Raw genomic sequence first — 15,071 nt, forward strand, 5'->3', positions numbered from 1 at the left:
CTCATAACTTCATTTAAAAAGCAACAACAGCAGTCCAATATGATTATGTCTGACAAATATGGCCATTAGCATATAGCAAGCGTGATAATAAAATAGACAGTAGATCAAAGTTGGTGCATTTTAGTTATTTTTTATTTTTTAATGAAGTATATTTGGATTGATCTTCGTGCATTTGACGAAGAAAAATGCAAGTTGATACGAAATGTTGAGTGTTCCTGAGTAATATGATCTCCGTGTGGAGATAAAAGTAAGTAGGTCTGCTGGATTGCAGAATAAAATGATAGATGGATAAGAATGAGGGGAAACATGTGATTTTGGACAATGCACCGAAAACATGAATTTGTTTGTCGATTTTGTGGGTATTCGAGCTAATAAACGGCGGGTATTAACTCTCACAACAAATGAGATTGAGATAACAGAAATGGTCGATATTGACTTCATCGTACAATAACCTAGGGACTGACTATAAAGCAATTTCGATCGCTAGACAATTCAGAAAATCGGAGACGATAACCTAACATAATTATGGGCTCACATTCTATGTCATGTCATTACTTTTCCCTGATTGTCAATACCACAAGGGGTTTAAAGGAAGGCTGAACATTCATCAATCAATATTGTCATTGTGCCTTTCGGTCAAGAATTGTTTGTTATTCTCCAAGAAACGTAGCTCCATAATTACAAATAATTATCAATTGCAATGTTCACCAACATACCTTCCATTTAACACATTACATACAAGTACTCTATAACCTAAACATATAAACCTTATTCGATATATAATAAAAGACATTTTAAATATACATCATTATATTATCCGATATGGTCTGAAACTAGAGCTCAGCTGATAATGCGATGCACATCCTGCGACACCCTGTCTAGGACGGAAGAGATCTGGTTGCTGATCCATACCTGTCCCGGTAAGTTTATCTCTAGCTTCTACAGTTTTCTTCTTGAATTCAGAAATTGAACACCATATTATCTCTATCCTGTATTTTTTTAAACATTTTGTTGGTGTTTTGGCTGCAGTAAGTGTTCTTCACAAAATGCTGCGAGGACCCGTTAGGGTGAATAATTATGTCGAGCCTAAGAAAGCGCACTTAGCATCTTTATGGATTGGATGCGGTATTGATCAGTTACCACCCGAAAACATGCATGGTCTACTTACATTTATCCTGTCAGTGTAAACATGAATTTTAATCCAGCAATCTTTTAAGGGCTCAAATTATGCTTGTAGCTTGAAATCAAATCGTAGTCTAGACAAAGACAAATACCCAAAGTCATGTCATGGTTATCAAAACACGGCTAAATTTGTGAAATCGGTGCATGGTTGCACATTGAAACATAACATGCTTCCCAGCATTCATAGCTATTCAGATCTGGTAAAAGCAAACATATGGCGAGTTTTCTTGTAAGCTCCGGTAAATATTTAAATTTCTGTCCCCAGATTATGCCTACTAAATGTGGCTATATACCGTGAAAGGACACCCTGTAGATGTTTCTTCTTGCACTGTTGCTTTTTGTTTTAATTTAGCCTCTTTAGTCAGATTAGTATTGTTACGAGCCGCAGAGACTCAAGGACAAATTTATATATTCCGAGTTTTCACATTAATGCACAATACCAACACACTGTTTGATTAAGTTAACAAAATTAGAATCTTTATTGAAAAGTAGAGTATGATTTGACAATATTCATGCACATAATGAAACATGAATGCACAGACAATGAATTATAATCAATGACACACATATTTAGGAATTTTCCAGCAATCTTCTTGTTGGTGATTATAAACTTATGTTGTACTCAATGTTCCGGACGACTCATTGAAATAATGTCTAGTTGCAACTTTGTAGTTCCACGGCAATATCGGCGTAATCCACAATATCCCATTTGTTTGATTCCAAACGTTTTATTCCAAGTGTTCAACTTTATGAACGCATATGCTGTACTACACTCATGTAGATCATATGCAGCTTGCTTCATCAAAATTGAAGTCTCTCATGAAATTGTAAACAAAGTTAAATTATCAAATTGAATTACCCAGGGCACATCACAGTAAGAAGAAAAACATATGTACAATAATAAACGTATAATGGTGCTTCTAGGTTAAATTTACTTTTAACTAAATAAAATTTTATTCTTGGTGCACGGTGTTAACGATCACGATACGCAAATTCGAGATAATAATAAATTACAGTTAAGATTTTTTTTCTGATACAGTGATACCTGGAGGACCACTTTAGGGAAAATAAATAAACTTCTTGATTGAGTTAGTTTTATCAAAATGTTTAGAATGACACAGTTATTAAATCATATTTGATTATAATTGTTAAATTTAAAACCGTCGATTTCAATTTTAGCGTTAAAATGCATTTATTTGGTGTCATGAGACATTATCATGCGTATCATGACGTATTTATTTTATATTTTGATTTAATATTTGCCCTCCAGCCATTCATGACATAATGTAATTAAAAGATTTAAAAAAAAAATATGAATCAATATAGGAAGAATCATCATTTTTCAAAGCTAAATTAATCATAATGCGAGACAAGCTATTCAGGGGCTATTTATATGATAAATATAAAATCATTATTATTTTTGTTAGCGATATTGACATATTCAATTCTTTTAACATAACTTTATTTGATACAAACAACAATAGAAGTGCAAAATAATTACTGTATTTCTGACAAAATATCGCCATTAATATATATAAACTTTGACGTCGGTTGATAGTGGTAATGCATTGTAGCAATGCTTTTATATTCTTTAACAAATATCTCCATTAGCAATGCTTAATATAGAAATATACGACGTAGGAGTTGTTCCGCTTGAATAATGTTGCGTCAAGGTTATGCTAATTCAATATTGAAAATGACAGGTGTTTTACGTGAAGTTACATCAATAAATAAGTAGTCCGGATCGATGCGATCAGGAATTGAGCAAAAAGTACTTGCACACAGTGGTAGTTACATAATGAAGTTAATTTTAATTAATGTCGACCTACCCCTTTTTTGTGAGCCAGTGTTAAATAAACAAGATCAAACTATTGGCAGGGCTATGACACTCACCTCATTTGCATGGCAAAATTACCCGTCTCCTCTGCAGCCAATTTGGTTTCGCTCCATCGAAATCAAGCTGGTCACGGAGGAGACTACCCTCCTTGTGTTTGTTCATTTGTGTATGGAGAGCCCTTTTGGAGTCTATAATGACTTAGGCTACGCTCTCAGCTAGAGTCCGACGCTGCATTGTACTAGAAATACCTTTTTTTGTGAAATCGCTATACTCCGATGAGAGCCAATCGGTAACACGTATTCGTTTTGAAAATATAGCATTAAAATTAGTATCACCCTTGTGGCCCCCGTGCAGTGGAAAACCTTAATTCTTTCATTAAAAGGAAATGAAAATTAAAAAAACACGGATCTACCTGTGCACCTATAAAATGGGCACAGCAATTTGTCTCAAATATGAATGAATTTTAAGAAACACACGGGATATGATGAACATTGACCTGACGCCATGATAGTAGGATCTATTAGTCGTTTTATATACAATGTATATACCGTATTGTCATAATACCAATATTTGTCATTATATATGATGAGTAATATTTAGCAACGTAAATGTGCAGTTCATATGCACAAACGAATACTGATCTTTATGATATTCAGGTTTTTGTACATCACATATAACATGTCACATAGGAGGTCATACGTGTTGACCTTCATCTATTGTATTTGTTCATCTGTGTATGGAGAGGATTAACGCCATTAAAACTCCATCAGTATTAGGGCGTAGTTCAGTGAACTCACCGGATTGCTGTTCCAAGTACTTTGATAATACAGATAATATGTATTAATGGGTCGAGGCGATTGCATTGAAAAACCTAATAAATTATTCATAACAGTTACGTAATCAATCGATAGTGCGGACACTTTTCATTTGCAAACCACCAAAATTCGTGATCTTTTAGCGTTGGAAAAGAAACCACGTGAATAGAGTGCCCACTCAAGAATATCAACTCTCTGCTATTGGTCTACATTTCCAGTATTGCATCTCCCCGCACATGTCAATATAACCGTGCAAGAGTCATTTCCTATTGCATGTTGTCACTATAAGTATAAAGCCGGCCGATGACATCAACAGCTCCTTGCACGCGAGGTATAGGGCAGCCCGAGCGGCTGTTGGCTGTTGGCGGTTTAATGACTACAGTCCGGTATATACGGGTTTTTTTATGGGTTTTTTAAACACATTCAAGATGTTACCAATATATAATTCCCACCACTTCGGCCATATTCAAGGTCAAAGGTCAACACAGAGGTCAAATTTCAAAGTTTCTCAAATTTGGTTAAAATGCATACCAAATTATTCCTCTCATTTTAAGGATTCAATTAAAGTATAATTAGATCTACCTGCGTTTTTGAGCTATAAATAAAAAATCAAACCTTGCGGTGGTCTTTATTTTGGCCACGCAGGTTCCAAAAATTAAAAAATGCTCCGATTTCAACCAAAATGGTCTCAAATTGCTTGACATGTAAAAAAAACAAGTCAAATAAGGAATAGTTATAGCCTTGTAGGATGTGTCGTTACCTACGAAACATTGCAACCCTTTTGTCATTATGTCTTTCTAATGTTTCATCTTTATCATTATTTGAAACCTTCCATATATAAGGGAACAAGGAATAACTCGATGAAGCGCTATTAAAATGAAGCGCAATTTTTGTGAAGCAGTGAAAGGTGTAAAATGCCGATCACGTTCACGTGAACTCTTAAAAACATCGATATTATTTTGCCACATATTTGATTTTGTCACAGATAGGGAAGGAAAGGTCAGCTTTATACGAACGTAGTCACGTTTATCAGTCAGAATTAATAGGTAAATTTTCACGGGAAAATTTTCTGGACACGTGACACCCATGGGCGCAGATATATTAGCATTATGGAATGTGACCCCGAGCACAGCGGGTGTTCTTCCAATGTATTTGAATAGGAAGAATTTCTCCTTTGATGCAAAATAAGCTACTTGTCGCAAGTTAATAATATTATAGTAAGAGTTTCCGTAGATAAATATTTTTTTCCGTAGATAGATATTTTTGAAATTATGTTTTGATGATATTGTGAAGAAATTAAGATAACATAATATTTAATAAATTTGCAATGCACAAATTTCTATCAAAATTGCGGTCAAAATACTATTCCAATTCAAAATTACTAAGACTTGAATAGCGAGGTCACCGCCGGGGGTCAGAGATCAGACTCGAGGTTACACTCACATTGATACGCATTGGTCACGTGTCCAGAAAATTTTCCCGTGAAAATTTACCTATTAATGTTGACTGTTTATAGGGCCTGATCGATCTTTTGGATCACCCTCAAACTATCTTGAAGACCCTTTTATCACGAAGTTTGCATGCGAATGAATATTGATGCAAACTGATAGTTACTTATTCAGCTGTCGGAGGTTTGACGTCGTTTTGAATGAACGATACAGCAAATTAAAAACCTTGTGAAACATGTTGAAATGCATTAAAACCAATTCCATATATTGATATTTTTGGAAAATCAAATTAAAACTTGGCAAGTAAGGTTTTCTTATCAATACACACATCCGGTATAATTGTTAAAGAATTCTGTGCATGACGCCGTAGCCGATAAATGAATAATTGTTAAATGTGGATGAAATTTGATTACGCTTTAATATTCATATCAACACGATCAAGCGCCAACTAAAAATTGATAAAAACGTGGAATTATATTTGCGTCAAATCTAACGCACAGCATATACATATTCTCCCAGTTTGATTTATTCTAAAGATTGATTAAAATTTCTTTACAATTAAACACGATGTAATAACCGTAAGTATTTTCAGTTGATTGCAATTTCGAAAAGCAATATGAAGGTTTATGGATTATTACATTAATTTCACACTTCATTTCACCATTATCTTATATTTATATCTAGATAGTAATAAACCTAATAAAATGGGGGGGGGATATCGAGATTTATTAGCATAGCACAGGTATTAATGGTTAAAAATAACTTAATTATAATTATAATTATAATTAGAATAGTGTAGAAAGGTACCTGCTTCGCTTTTAACTCAACATAATTCTTCTCTTCTGCAGGGATATCATTCAATCAAATTGAATTGTCAGAAGGTGTACATATGTTATCTTTTGAATGCCATTCTATACCTCCATGACATATGACCGCAAAAACGTAAATGCCGAAGTCGTATATTACATCTGTAGAGTGTTACAGAAACCAAATATAGTAAAAGAGATCAGAATACATTTGAAAATGTTGTTGGAACACCCTGCTAGCAATTTTTATGATCAAATAACAAAGCGTATTGCGAATATATGGCGGGTTTCCGTTTTGATCTAAAACAATCTTTTAAACATGCTTGTCAAGGCATTGTTTTTCTCTGAATAAATCTAACGGACTTTCCTATCTTAAAAGTGAATGTGTTTCCTATCGGAATATTTCAAACATTTCAAACATTATCGTAATTTTGACGAAATCTAGAGCGATTCTGCTCCTCTCAAAATGCCAAATCTAGTGAGATTTGAAAATTGAAATGCCCTTTAAATAGTACTGATTTGCAATGACAATTGAGGTTTCTTCATGTAGAGTTTTCTTTGTACTTAGTCACAGACGCCCTAGAGATAATAGACGTGTTATCAGAAGAATTTTGTTTCCACGCAATATTTGCGATCTTTGCGACAAGAAGTACTGAGCAAGAAATGAACTCAAATAACACAAGCCACTCTATGATACATTATACTGTTGAATGTTTTGAAGTTGATGTCTCAGACACATTTATCACTGCGAATGTACGTACAATGTATTTCTGGACGACTTCAGACATCATCTATACCTTCACAATGTATTTCTGGACGACGTCAGACATCATCCATGCCTTGGCAATGTATTTCTGGACGACGTCAGACATCATCCATACCTTGGTATTGAATTAACATCAAGTGGTCTTAGCACATTAATAACATTACTCTGAAAGCTAAAATGTCGTCTGGTTCATTCGTCGCAATTAATTAATTTATATGCCCACCAGCCCACCATAAATCAAACAGTAGAACGCTCTGTGTACAAATCAATAGGACATCCAATCGAGCAATCTGTAACGTTTGAATTTGCATCTTCCTTGGATTTTGGATCATCATGTCTCTATATCTTGACCGATTTCAACAAATGAGGTCTGAAATCCGAGCATCTATAGACGGCTAGCTCTAATTATGACATATATTTGCGCAGGATCAACAGGGTTGAAAATAACTGGTACCTTAATTCTTTGCGGTCTGCATAGCAATGAAGTAATTTATAATGCATAATGAAGACTTTTTTTTACTGATACAGTGCTACCTCGGGTAAAATAAATAAACCTCACAGGAGAATTAACGATTGAGATTATGTTCATCAAACCTTTCAGAGTTGTCACATTTATTCAATCATAGTTGGATAATAATCTTAAAATATCAGCAGATTTCAATATTCGTATTAATGCCTATACTAGGTGCTGCGAGATCCTTTTCCCACGTAGCATGTTTTATTTATTTAAGTTTAATATTGGCATCCCCCGAGTTACTATCTCGAGGCCCCGAGTTACTATGTCGGACCCCGAGATAGTTTTTTTTCTTCCATGTCACTTCGGGGGATCCGTGGCCATCAGCATGAAATACAACTAAAAACAAAAAAGGTTTTGAGAACAAGACCTCTTTCACGGAATATATAAGCGAAAATAGCTTTTAATGCAAAATAGAGGAGCAGCGTGGCACACTGGCTCAGGTCTTTGCTTTTGGTGCGAGAGGTCCCGGTTCAATTCCCCACAGGACCCCCCCTCAAAAAAATAGAAAAAATAATAATAAAAATAAAAATCTCCGCTCTCCCCGTGGTTCATCTGGTAATGGCGGGGCAGATGATCCATGATAAAAGACCTCGTCAGTCGGTTTTGATCAGGGTAACGCCCGACTCGATTGTCGGCTACACTTGCCTGTCTTGTAAATATACCCCGACCAGCTATCTACGGCGACCCCTTCACCAGGTCACATGTGCCTGGCCGAAGTTTCGTAAGCGTTATCTCCTAAATTTCAGCTGTTAATTTCTAGATATGCTCGACATGAAAAAATTATAGTTTGAGACTGATAAGTTGATGCATATAATAATTTCATCAGTTTTATTTTTGTAAATGATGTTGACATTGTTAGTTGTTATATTAGTAATTCGCCCATAACTATATTTGAAATAATAACGAGGTTTGAATTATTATTCTTTTATCAAAATCGTGTTTACAAGAAGTCTATTAATACGGTATTGGTTTTCTTGCTATTAACGAATGTAAGTAAAATGTAAGTAAATAGAGAGCGAAATGAAGTTTGCAAATTTATTTCGACTTCTATGTCAACTTCACGTATATTGATTGGTTTTCTTGCTCTGATTTACTTGCTCTGATGTTCACTTTTATGTGTTATTTCAATTAAATGATTATAAGAAATAGTACAAAAATGAAACACATCTTTTCCAAAAATTAGAATGCATAAATTGAAATTATTGTTCGTACAAGTCTTTAGAGCTATTTGTCACCGCATGTGAAAAACACCCTGAAAATGGATGTTTTTGGCATAAAGGAGGATTTCGTGATCCTAGCATCCTCTTTTTTTTATGACATTTATCAATAGATATCTACGAAAAAGCTTATCCCCAAAATTTGAGTTGATTCTGATTTTAATGTGTAATATATACTACTCCATAAGTCACTGTTGTAAATTCAAATTTGACGATATTTTTGCTAAACGAATTAATCTGCAAGAAATTTTTGGTACATTTACATCATGTAGCCAGAGGTTTCCAGTGGTATAAAAATCTCAACTTTTTTGGAACAAAGTTGGGGGATGAGGCTGTGGATCACAAAATGCCCGTTTAATTACAGGGATCAAGACAGTGTTACTTGATGTCGTGAGACCTCCTCCTGCATATCATGTAATCAATTTTAATATTGCCTTGTCAAGGAATATAAAGCGATATGTCAATATAGCAGAAAGAATCTTAATTTTCTAATGTAAAATTAATCAGTCTCAGACAAGTTTGTTTCGTGGGTAGATAAAATATTATTTAATAACTATTATTTGTGTCAACAATGTTGACATGTTCTATTGCGATATTAGTAATTTGCTCATAACTTTTATTTAAAAAGCAACAACAGCAGTGCAATATGATTATGTCTGACAATAGCCATTAGCAAGCTTGAGAATAAAATAGACAGTAGATAAAGGTTGGTGTATTTGAGTTATTTTACTCCTTCATCGAAAAAAAAAAATGAAGTATATTAGTATTGATTTTCATGCTTTTGACGAAGGAAAATGCAAGTTAATACAATATGTTGTTAAATCTTGAGTGTTCTTGAGTAATATGATCTCCGTTGAAATTAGAATAAATAATATAAGTTTCATAGCGATTCATCACATGCCATCAGATATCCCTGAATGTGTTGATGGATCAGGTTACAGTCATTACATGTATTAAATCGAAACAAGTTTCAATTTTCTGCGCTATTTCTTGTATGAAACTTGAGTAGCAGGTGCCGTAAACAATTCTGGATATGTCCCGAAGACAACATTGTCTGATGATGTCACGAGTACTCACATCGCCCTGGGTAAATCAGATCCCATGAATCGGCTGTACCAAGGTACAAAAAAAAATCTTAATTGATCGTAGATTACGTCTTAGTATGCGTTAGTGACAGCTCGTACATGCAGGGCAATTTAACCCCCTGAGCACTACCTGCCGATCTAACAGTGCCTCTGATTGGTCAATTACATGATATTTTCATTTTAATCACCAATTAGAATGGAGTTTTGCAAATAATTCATCCCAATTTTTCAGCTTGGTGAAATTATTGTAACAATGTTGCTGATTGGTCCAATTGATAATGAAAACTTCTTTTTGACCAATAGGCAGGTAGTTCTCATGGGGTTAAACAAAAGATATTGGGTTATATTATTAGATTAATTTATACCACCAATTTGATGCAAATAGGTAAAATTTTGTGTCCAATGCATTGCATATTTAAGATATTTATATTTTTCTCTATTTGTATTGTTGGTAAGATTGATGCAAACATTTTTTTATTTTTTTTTTAAATTCCACAAAGTGATGATGTTTATAACCGTCCGTAATGGTATTATCAATTCAGTTTATTGCAAATTCGAACAGCAATATAAAGGTTTATGAGCTATTACACCAATTTCACACTTCATTTCACCTTATTCTTTCTTATATCCAGGTAGTAGAATGGGGGAAATATCGAGATTTATAAGCAAGTTTTCACTCTCAATGAACAGACAAAGTTCGCTAAACTCACGGCAGTTTTATTTGCCAACCTTAATTACCACGATGAAGGGGCCGCGTATGAATTATTACGTCATACTCGATAGGAATTTTTAATAGGTTTGCTTTGCTTATCAAACAATCGTGAATTAAGTGTCACCCCCTGATAAAGGTTCCGCAAAGGTAGAAACCGTAGTTTAAACCTGATGGGGGAAAACCTGATAAAGCGATAGCTTCTACCCCGCCATTAGCACTTCTACTTACTATATTTGAAAAAAAAAATCTATAATGTCAGATTGTTGCACCTTAAGTCCCCAGCAAACACAAAAACGTTTTAAAAACGTTTAAAATAAGTTATATTTTGGCTTTTGGTTTAGGTAAAAACGTTTTAATAACATTAAAATGTCGGGTTATATAAAGGTCATGATAACGTTTTAAAACGTTTTGTATGAAAACACACTACAACAATATTTTGAAATGTTTTCAAAAAATGTTATTGTAAACTATTTTTGCTAACATTTTTGCCAAATATTGTGTCAATACTTAAATAACATTATGTTGAAAATTTTGAACCCAGCAAACACAGAAATGTTCTTAAAATGTTTTTTCAAAACCTTTTAATAACATTTAAATGTCGGGTTATATAAAGGTCATGAAAATGTTTTTAAAACGTTATTGAAAATATTTTGGGCAAACATTTTTCGCAAAATATTTTTCAACTCCCAAAATAACATTCTGTTTAGAATGTTTTGTATCAAGTTTTCAAGAATGTTTTTGGAATGTTATTAAAACGTTTTAATACCATTTATATAACCCGACATTTAAACGTTTTTGTTTGCTGGGCAGTAGATTATCAAAAAATGTTTTTTTAAGGCTATGAAAACGTTTTATACTCTTAATATACCCTTTATATAACCCGACATTTAAACGTTGTCTGACAACCTTTTATAACCTTTTGCGAATGGTGTCGAAAACGTTTTGTGTTTGCTGGGTCTACGCTAAAAGCATGTACTACAAACTAAATGCTTCCCGATATATGTTTCGAGTGCATCGAGCAGGAAAATTGGCATATTTAAGTACTTTCGTACTGTTTTCCTAAGCCTTTTTAGAGCGTTTTATTTAAAAGGCGCCCCATGATTGTGTGCCCCCTCTCGGCTTGCCAAACATTGCTCCCCCTCTTTTCGGCTCGCAAAAATTCCTTGCCTCCCTATTTTACCCTCCACCAGGGCTCATAATTATTGAACAGCCCCTAATAGGCGGCAAAAACCAGTAAGCCGAATTGAATATATTCTGAATTTAAAATCAATTAATTAGTTAATCAATTCTTTATTCATTCATTGAATAAATTCACTATTTAAACAAATAGTGCTAGAATTGATTTATAACCATTATGTAATGTCTATACTATTTGATCAAGTATGAAATGTATATTCCCACATTTCGAAATACCAGATTCATATCCCCATCACGTGTACATGACAGCAGGCATATCAATACAAAGACCTTCAAGGAATCCATTAACCTTCATTACATAATTTGATTCGCCTGGAGAAGCCATCACAGCCAGAAGTACCTGGAACAATTAGGAAATGTTCCAAACGCAGTTCGACTTTATGGTAGCCTACTGTACATTGACAACACGTCTTTTATAACAATCAAACCAGGTAGCAACTTTCTGGCATTTCTGGTTCAAATAAAATAGCTGATGTTATTTTATTCTTATTTTAACACAACCTAATTTTATGTTTTGCAAGAAACAGATTGTTCAAAACAAAACGAACAGGATTTCACCAAACAAAATATGAAGCCCATTGACAGTTAGTGCGTATTGTTTTGAATGATCTTTCTTTCAAACTTGGAATGAAGTGAATTGACGCATGCGTTATGTAATTGCTCATTTCTTCGCAATCAGCCAACCGATTCCAATCAAACTAACGTATAAGATGCAGAATAAAATGAGCTACATGCTGATTTGATATCTATTTCTCGACTTACGTCCAAATTCATTCACCCGGTATTTTTTTCTAGGACACCCTGTATTCTTTAACCTAGCCCAATAAAACAAAACAAAATTAACGCGGCCTTATTAAAATGATCGTGTAGTCTGTTGATTGAATTGTTACCCGATGTTGAAAAGGAGTGTAATATCCCAGGAAGCATTATCAGTTATTATATGAATGCAATATCACCTTAATGCTACCCACACAAATTTCACCTCAGTTATTCATCATAAATCTTTTATCTTTGTCTCAAGCATATAACCTGCATGTCATACTGAGATAAAAAAATCATCTGGTTGAGTCAAAACTTACTGTCAAAGCGTTAAATTGTCAGTTAATTATGCAGGTTTGCAATCTCTAAAGGGACTTAGTCAGTATGGATTCTTCTTTCATCTCGTACTGGTCACAAGGATCACAAAATAAAATAAAATAAAAATTTCAAAAAATCGGTACTTTGTTCATGAGGTTGGTTCAGCCAAGGGCCAGTGCGGTAGTTTTTTAGATTTGGTAACGGGTTCGATTCCTTATAAAGATGTGTTGTTAGTGTCCTCACTGTACCAGAATACCAGGTACCAGAGCTGCCTTATGGAAAGAGAGGCTTATCAATCTTCCATAAACATCATCCATGTCCATAAGTGCCAAAGAAGAACCACTGGTCCCGATTCAAACCGGGCCGAATGGAAACAGATTAAGAGCTGATACCATGGTATTGGTCGATGTAAAGTGACTCTCAAAAAGTGGGGTTATCTAAACATAGATGTGACCACCTGCGTATGCGGAATTGAGATGTACTCTATTGGAGCAAGAATGCACAGCTGAGGACCTAGTGTGCAATGATGTTGCTAATAGTTGTATCCAGCTTTGGTGTAACAGAGTGTCTGTACAAAGAAAAATTACAATATAGATCAGGTATGTTGAAATGTGTAAAACACATTCCATATGAGTATCAACATTACATAATGGTTACAATCTACTTCTGGAAAATCAGAGAATGATTGAATTTAAATTTGGCTCAATCGGACTTTGGACTCCGGTGCATTGGTGTTTGATGACTCGAGTTCGAGTCCGGCGCCTTTGGTCCGTATGCACAAAAGAGTTAGACCGGGTCTAAAGTTAGACCTGGTCTAAGTGGAATTTTATACCAGGAGAAAAGACATTTTCCTTTACATTTTCTTAAGTTCTTTTGTATTATTTTTGAACTTTGCATTTAAATCTTTAAAATTTGCTAGCTACTTTAGGAAGGAAATAAGAGTAAAGGTCCTTTCTCCTGGTGGAACTAAATTCCACTTAGACCAGGTCTAACTTTAGACCCGGTCTAACTCTTTTGTGCATACGGACCTTTCTGTTTACTTTTGTGAAGAATTGTGCTATCTTGAAATTCTAATTAACTGCTTGTTTGTTTTGGTTATCCATACGTCAACTTGGAGAGCTGATCCTGGCTGTAATGGTTTATTGTGGTATGTATAGGGTGTGCGTTTCATACCTGCAAATCCATGATTACTTGTAAATGGTTTATGTAGTATGTCTTGGGCCATAGCGGCCAGCGAACTCCTGCAAAGTGTGCTGAGGTTTGTGCATGTATGCCTGTGCATAGCACTCTATTATATATTACTGCGTTTTTGTTGTTGTTATTTGCTCGTTTTACTCGATATAATATTCATTCGATATAAGTTGCTAAAAATCTGGAATTATATTTGTGTCAAATCTAATGCATATTTAAGTATACTCATATTCTTCTCCATTTGATTTATTGGTAAGATTGGAGTAGATTTATTTCGTTTTAATCAAAGCTCTTCCACATGATGATTTTTATAACCGTTTTCAATATCAAATATCACTTTTTGCAACTTTGAAAAGCAATAAAATGCCTCAATTACATAAACTACATCAATTTCAGACTTCAATTCATATCACTTGAATCTGCAAAGTCCATGTGTTGTTGTTAAATGGTTTATGGAATGATGTGGGACCGTAGTGATCAGCGACAACCTGTAAAGTGTGCTGAGGCTTGTGGATCAACGTCCAAGTACTGTGCCTGTGCGTAGCGCACTATACATCACTGCGTTTTTTAAAGGAGTTTTCACGATTGCACATTAATAACACAAAATGTGGTTGACAAAATCAAACTGATCGGACAATAAATATGGAGATTGTTGCTTAATGTAGAAAAGCACTGTGTACATTCGGGTAGAATGCAAAATAGCAGTCAACATGTGTTCGAGTATTGCAATCGCGGGTCCATAATGTACGATCTTATAATAGCATATTCTTTTAATTTTTTTTTAAACCTGATTTTTTTGCCATATTTATAATGTTTACACAAGTCCCAACTTATTTATCTAAATGGAATTGGTCATTTTTGTTGTATTTGTAGATCAATATAATAGTTTCGACATTTAAATCCCTCATAGAACTATATTCTATAGATACCAAAGGCAAGATATATTCTATAGATACCAACCACAAGCCAAGAGATATTCTATAGAGACCAATCACAAGAATTGACATCACTACCGAACTTGAGTTGAATCAAAGAATAGAGATAATGGACATGTCATGAAAAGGAGTTTGGCTCCATGGGAACAAGGAAAACAAGGTACAGTGTGCTATTTATGCTGTACTATGATAACTGGTAAGACTATTATCGACTCACTGTTATGAGCAACAGTGAAAATGGGGGGGGGGGGGGTATATCATTAATTAATTTTGCCCAGAGTAAACC

This window comes from Amphiura filiformis, chromosome 6 (genome assembly GCF_039555335.1).
Source record: "Amphiura filiformis chromosome 6, Afil_fr2py, whole genome shotgun sequence".
Classification (NCBI taxonomy): domain Eukaryota; kingdom Metazoa; phylum Echinodermata; class Ophiuroidea; order Amphilepidida; family Amphiuridae; genus Amphiura; species Amphiura filiformis.